The sequence below is a fragment of the Cynocephalus volans genome, chromosome 2 (assembly GCF_027409185.1).
Source record: "Cynocephalus volans isolate mCynVol1 chromosome 2, mCynVol1.pri, whole genome shotgun sequence".
Taxonomy (NCBI): Eukaryota; Metazoa; Chordata; class Mammalia; order Dermoptera; family Cynocephalidae; genus Cynocephalus; species Cynocephalus volans.
In genome coordinates this window covers 125934893-125942595 of record NC_084461.1, presented here as the reverse complement: position 1 = coordinate 125942595, position 7703 = coordinate 125934893, and positions in this window count along the sequence as shown.

The following is a 7703-nucleotide window of genomic DNA, read 5'->3' as shown; positions in this document are numbered from 1 at the left end:
TCCAGCCTTTATATGTGGAACAACGTGTGCCAATTTTACTTCCATGTCCTTCAATTTCCGCCTGCATTTCAGCTATTTTGTCACACTCACATACCTATTCACGTACTCTGCAATCTGTTCTTGGAATATTTCTCTTTATTTTTAAATGAGGTCTACAGTTTTATAAACTTTATCAAACAGTAGAATACCTCATCTGGCGGCCAGACTGTGTTGACTGTTATCATATTGTAGTTCTGATAGCTTTTCCAGCGGCTGTTTTCCAACAGTCTGTGTGTGTACGTGCACGACAGAGATCTTTCATCCTTTCTGATGCTAAGCACTGATGCACACATTTAGTCTCACTCCTGTGCTTTTTGGTTTATCTCACAACATCCAGGAGCGTTCATCCCCGTTTGGGGATTTTGCCTTTTCATTAGTCTCAATACGATGTTTCTCCCTGTAGTTCTTCAGGTTGTCCTTAATATATTTCTGATCACTTAGGGAACAAATTATTCTCTAGAGAATTTTGCAATAAACCTTTTAGTATCACCACGTTTGCTCATTCATATTTTACAGGTATGAAAATCAAGTCAGACTTAAATTTGCACAAATAAAAAGTAGAAATGAGAGCTTAACCTTATGAAAAGCTCCCTATGAGCCACGCACTGTGCTCAGCACCTGACCTGCATTATCTTATTTATTTCTCCTAGTGGGCCTATGAGGTAGGTGCTATGAAGATTGCCATGTTAGAGGTGAGGTGAAGAGGCACCCAGAGTTCAAGTGACTTGCCCAAGGCCACCCAGCTAGCAACTGGCAGAGCTGGGAGCCACACGGCGGGTCTGTGTGATGATAGAGTTGATCCCTTAACCTCCCGCTCCGTTGTCAGGAAAGATGATTCACAGATGTTGTTCTTGCTTCTGAGTTCATAAGGGTGTAGTTCCATAGATTATATGCCATACTCAGGATACCACAGGGCTTCTCTTGATGGGAAAGAAATATATATACTTAAATATATATATAATATATACTTGGTATTCTACAATCTGCCTCTGAAGTAAGATGCCAGGACTTCTCAGGATGCAAAGCTCTTGCCTTGAACAGGGGGCTGAGCTCCCATTGGGAACTCAAACCAAGTAGTCACATCAGAACCCAGCACCTGGTGAGCACAGGGGCAGCAGCCAGAGCACAGAGGAGTTAGGAGTGAATGGGAGTGGGGATTTGGGGTGAGTGAAGACAGTTCCTTCAGGATGACAGGCCTCCAGGGGAAGAGAGAGGCAGGGAGAGTGGGAGCTGGAGGGAGGCAGGGCTCAAGGGAGGGGCTGTGCTTTCGCTTTGTCATTGTGTTTGTTAAAGGCAGTGTTGCAAAGCTGCTGGGGAGAAGGTTAAGAGCCGGAGATCCGGAAGAGCACCGGGAGGGGGTAGGTGCTGAGTCAGCAAGGACTGCAGAGTCAGGATGGGAAGCTATTTGCAGCCTGTGTTGAGGGAGCGTTTTGCTGAGTCTCACACCTAAGCCTGTTTGTACCTGCCTCACTCTATGGCTTCCCACTCTTACCACCTGATAATCTATGACTATCAAAGATTCCCAGAGCTGGGTGGCTTGCTGGTTGTTTATAGTCAGAAATATTTTCCCTCTACGGCATACCTTATCCTTTTTGGTGATGAAATACAAAATACATGATACCAGAACATGTGTCCTGGGGCAGCCCCATATGCAGGTGCCATGGTGTCATGCAAGGGACACTAAGTCTGCCTCCACCTAAAGTAGCTTTCACAGCTGGCCTGGGTCCTTGAACTAGTTCATTTGGATTACGTTCCTAAAGAGTCCTGTTAAACATGCCACTGATGAATTTGACTGGCTTAAAATAAATAGAGTCCTGTTAAAGTACAAACAAGCCACATGATCTTGAAAAGAACATCCATGTTCATTGCAGCTTTATTCCCAGTAAGAGGCAGAAGCAACTCATGTGCGTTGATAGATGAGTGAATAAATAAAATGTGGTATATATGTACAATGGAATATTATTCAACGTTAAAAAAGAAGAAAATTCTGACAAATGCCACCACACGGATGAACCTTGAGGACATTATACTAAGTGACATAAGCCAGACACCAAAGGACAAATACCGTATGGTTCCACTTACACGAGGTACCGAGAGGGCTCAAATTCACAGAGACGGAAAGTAGAATGGCGGCCACCCGGGCCAGGGGGAGGCAGGAATGAGGACTTACTGCCTAACGGGTGTCAAGTTTCAGTGTGGGGAGATGAAGAGTCCCAGAGACGGAGGGTGGAGACAGACCCACAACGTGATGTACCCGCTGCCGCTGAACTGTACATTTAAAAATGGTTACAATGGTAAATTTTATGGCATATGCATTTTACCACAGTGAAACAAACCAACAAAAAACCAGGCCAGTCGATCCCTCATTCTCACCTAGCAGTTTGGCGCAGCTTTGCTTTTCAGTGAAGGACACTCCTCACAGCAGGACTTTAGGGAGCCGGGGCGGGAAGAGCTGGAGACAGAGGACGGTCGGAGGAGACCAAGCGCCGGGCTCCAGGCTGCGCGGTGAGCGAGGCCGGAGGGTGGGTCCTGGCCTGAGCGGGGCGCCCTGCCGGGTCCTCGGTAGCAGAAGGAGCGTGTAAGAGCCCAGACACCGTGGGGAGCTGCTGAGAGGGGAGTAGCCTTTGCTACTTTGCCTTTTCCTGAGGTCGCCTGGCCAGAGACCTCCTCCCGGGGAGTGTGAGTATCAGGCCCCCGTGAGTCAGCGCCAGGCGTGTTCGGAAAACCTTCTCCCAGATGTGCCCTCTCACAGGCTGGTGTAAGGGAGGCCCCAGCCCCGCACGCCGCACCCACGACCCGCCACCGGGCCGCTGGGCCTGTGCCTTCCTTAGTTCAGTGGGAAACTCCTCCACCAACAGACCTCGGGGAAGAAAGCCATTTTGGTCAGAGAAAGCAGCATTTTAAACTTGTCTCATTAATGAGGGAGTCTGAACTGTGAGACTGGCGTGGGAACACTCAAGGAAGGAATAGGTTAAATTTCCATGTACCTCCAGCTTGAGTCCCAAGCTGAACAGATGCTATTTTTATCAAATACTTTCTATTCTGTCACATGCTTTTTCAACTTTCTATTATTAGACAACTCAGGAAAGTCTGAGTTTGATCTCTCTCCCTTCTGGCTTCTCCCTTCCCGTTTTGCAGAAGGGGTGGGGTGTGGGCGGAGACCCTGACCCATCCATAGAAAGTGAATGATAGGGAAATGGCAGCATCTGAGAACTCGCCCGGGGCCAGAGCGTCCCGGAAATGGGCTCTGCCTCCTTTGAAGTGACATCTAGTCCTGGCTTCACCCCCTCCCAGCTGGCATAGCTGGTGGGACAGGAAAAAAATACGTATTTTGGAGTATTTACAGCATTGTTTCTCCCCACCCCCACTTCCTGCGAAGGAGGATTTAAACTTGGCCGGCTAAGTTCTGGAGTATTTCTTGTGCAGAATATGGGGAAATGAGGGAAAGGATTCTGAATTGTGTGCTGGGGGTGGGATGGCTTGATGGGCCCATCCATGGGAGTTGCTTACTAAAGAAAGTGGAATAGACCAGAAGGTGGGAGGGAGAATAAGAGAGACAAGAGCCAGGGATGGGCTGAGTTGGTGGGAATTCAAGAGATAAATTAAGGGGTATTGGAGTCACTGCTGGGCTGTCATGAGAAGGACTCAGGAGAGAGACAAGAGAAGAGAACTTTTCAGAAATGTTGGTGTTATGAATGGAATCCACCCCTGCCCTCTGGCATTTTTAAGAGATTGCAGTAAAGATATAAGTTGGTTTAAAAGCTATGTCTTGTAGGAGGGGCTAGTGTTAATTCAAGCAGCCTGGACTACTGGGAGAGTAGAGTTTAATGGCAAGGGAGTACCACCCTTCACCCCACTTCTCCCATCAACACAGACTGGAGTCCAGATGTTTTAAACCGGTTTCCTATGGACTGCGTGTGGACCCCAGGTATACTCTGGCTAGTTGAGAGTTAATTATTTTGTGAACCAACATTGAAAATTGGGATTTCACATTTAAAAAGCCTGCATTTCCTTTCCTACTTCTCTTGAAAAAACTGGAAAATCTGGCAACATGAGGCCCTCATTCCCACAAGGCAAAAACCGTCTAGTGCTCTCTAGTTAACCCCAGTGCCCACTGCTCACAGAAGGTATGCACATGCACATGCACCTGGCCTGCTCCCTGCACTTATGTTTCTACCGTCTGGTAATGACAGACTGGATAATGAGGATAATTAGAAAAATGGGAAAAAATAAAAGTAAAATCTGCTTGAAAGCATCAGAGTTAAAAAGGCAATGAAGACTCACCAAACCAATATATGGGGAAAGACAAGTATTCAGGGAGACAAGCCAAATAACTGGGCCTCTTTCCCTCTGCAGATATTTGCTCCTTCTAGAAAAGACAGCTAAGAAACTGAGAGACTAAGTAGCACCCAGGGATCTTTGCATGCTTATGGGGACAAAAGTTGGAATTCAATGCCCACTAAAGGAGAGGGGGTCCTATTACCCCCCATTTTAGGCTAGGACCCTGAAGGACTGCACCTTAAGACTGGATGAATTGGAAGTAGATGAGATTTTGCAGGGCAGAGACACAATATGCTTAAGTCTCCAAATTGGATGAAGGTGATCCCAGATTGCTAGTATCCCCAGGTGCTTGCAAAAGCTAATGTAAATACTCTCTGGAGGGATTTAACACCGTAATAAGTGTTACATTACTTCTACCAATAATGTTTCATATACAATTTTAGCACATATGAAAATAAACAGTCAGATAATGAAATAAGACAACATGAAAGAAATTTGGTATAAACAACTATAATAGAAGCAATTCCACAGAACTCTAGTTATTGGAGCCAACAGACACATACTCTAAAATAACTATGTTTACTGAGGATAAGGAGATAAAAGATAATATTGAAAATTTTAGCCAAAAGCTGGAAACTTTAATAAAAAGGGTGATGAAGATTCAAAAAATTATCAAATAGAAATTTAGAACTGAAAAATATACCAACAAAAGTAAAGAGCCCAGTGGATGTGTTTAAGAAAAGATTAGACACAGCTGAAAGGAGAATCGATAAAGTGAGAAGTAAGTTAGCAAAAAAATCGGGATGAAACATGGAGAGACAAAAGGGTGGAAAATGCTACAGAGAGAATAAGAGAGATTGGAAAGGTAAAGTGAAAATTGAAATTCTAGAAGGGGAGGAGACAGAGAGAATGGGTCAGCAGCAATATCTGAAGAAAAAATAGTTGAGAAATTGCCAAAATTGATTATAGACATCAAGCCACAGATTCCAAAAGCCCTGAGAGCTGCAAGTAGGACACATTTTTTAAAAAGCCAAACCTATGTACATCACAGTAAATTAGATGACCAAAGACAAAGAGAAAAAAGTTACAAGCAGCCATCATTACTTGAAAAAATGTAATAGACCGTTAGCTTACTTTTTGAAACAATAGAAGCTAGAAATTAGTGGAATTTAGATATTTTTCAAATGCTGAAAGAAAATAACTGCCAACCTAGAATGCTATTCCCAGTGAAAATAGCTTCAATAATAAAAGTGAAATTAAGGCATTTTCAGGATTCTTTAGCAGCAGCAAATACTAAGGGGTATGCTTCAAGCCAGAGGGAAAGTGATTTAAGATGATAGGCTGTAGATGCAGGACAAGGCGAAATACCATGCAAAGGTCAATTCGAGGAAATCCAAATGAATAGACTGTGCAAAACAACATCTGCAGGGAGGTAAAAAATTAAGATATATAAAAAGTGCATATAAATCAGGAGGGAGCCTAAATGGAATTAAAATGTCTAAGATCTTTGTATGAGTACAGAGGAAAAAAGTGCCAGTTAACATTAGACTTTGACAACTCAAGGACATATATTGTGATCTCTAGGACAACCTGTAAAAGAATACCAAAAATGTATATAACGTCCAACATAATAGAAAAATAGAATATTCAGCCATGCCAAAAGCAGTCAAAAAGGGAAAACAAAAAGAACACAGAACATGAGACAAATAAAAACACTAAAGATGGTAGATTTAAATCCAAATATATCAGTAATTACATTAAATGTAGACAAACTAAATACTTCAACTAAAAAATGGTTACATTGTAAAATGTTGAATATACTAATTATCTTGAAAAATAAACAAAGTAATTAATTAATTTTTTTTAAAGTCAAAGATTCTGGGACTGGATAAAAAATCAATATAATGTTTATAAGAAACACATCTAAAACATTAGCATTAAATGTTGAAATTAAAGAGTGGAAAAATATAAATATTAAAATTATATTAATATTAACACTACCTATATTAATACCAAAGTAGACTTTAAGGTAAAAAGCAATGCTCCAGCTAAAGAGAGATGCATCATCATAATAAAAAGTTTAATTTTTTAAAAAAGTTTAATTCACAAGAAAGATACAATGATTACAAAACTAATACACATCTTACAATATAGCTTCGAAAACATAAAGCTAAGATTGACAAAACCACAAGAATTGAGAGATAAATGAGTATCAATACAGATTATTTGAACACAATTAGCAAACGTGACTTTGTGAACATATATAGACAATTGTACCCAACAGTTATAGAATTCATGTTCCCCAAATATTTTCGATTCCTCACCTTCTAAGAAAATAATGGGATTGAAATTCTCTACCTCATTTTATGTTAGGTGTAGCCATATGACTTGTTTTTGCCAATGACATGAGACTAGAGTAACTTCCAGTATATCAGTAAATACATCTCCTTGTTTCCTCCTGAAAGCAGAGATCTGGAGCTCCTTCAGTCTGGGTCCCTGAGTGAGGATGAGGAGCAGAGCCTCCCAGATATGTCCCAACCCGCAAATAGACATGTTGATATGGGTGAGTGAGAAAGAAACCTTCGTTATTTTAAGCATGGAGATTTGGGGATTATTTATAACTGCAGTATAACCTAGCCTATCCCAACTGATACAAGTAGAACAAGAGGACTGTTTCCTAGGCACAGAGGTGAGCTAAGTTCTGGGAGGTGGGCATGGGAATCGGGGCTGGAGCAGAGACAGCAGCTCCCAAGAAGAGCTTATGAAGATTTTCTAGGGCAAGGTTTGAAGGGCTTTGGATTTAACGATAAGCAATGGATATTGTCCTAGAAGTTGAAGGACTCCAGAAGCTGGTGGCTGGTTGAATATTGGTAGTAATGGAGAGGACAAACTGGGACGAATCTAATCAATATGAAGGGAGGAAATTAGGCAGAGAGCTATTACCAATGAACATGTTACAGTTTATTGTTTTGTTTTCACTCCCTAGAGGTAACCATTATTAAGAATTTGGTGAGACTAAGTTTCATGCCAAAAAAAAAAAAAGAATTTGGTGAGCAATTGCATGCACACACAAACATACACATAGACCAATTTTAAAAAATACACATTGGATCAATCATACCCTACCTTCTGAAAAAAATTTCTAGTTAATAATATCTTCCTGGTTATTTTTCATGTTATCTCAAAGAGATTTCTCTTTCCCTGGTCACTCCCCATTACATACTGACAATCCCTATTATGCATTCTCTTATCACCAAATACTCCTCCTTGGTCATGCTTATCAAAGTTGAATTCTTATATTATTTGAGTAATTATTAAGTTAATCTGTTTTCTCACTCAACTCCCTAGAGGTAGCCATGACTAAGGATTTGGCATGTAACATG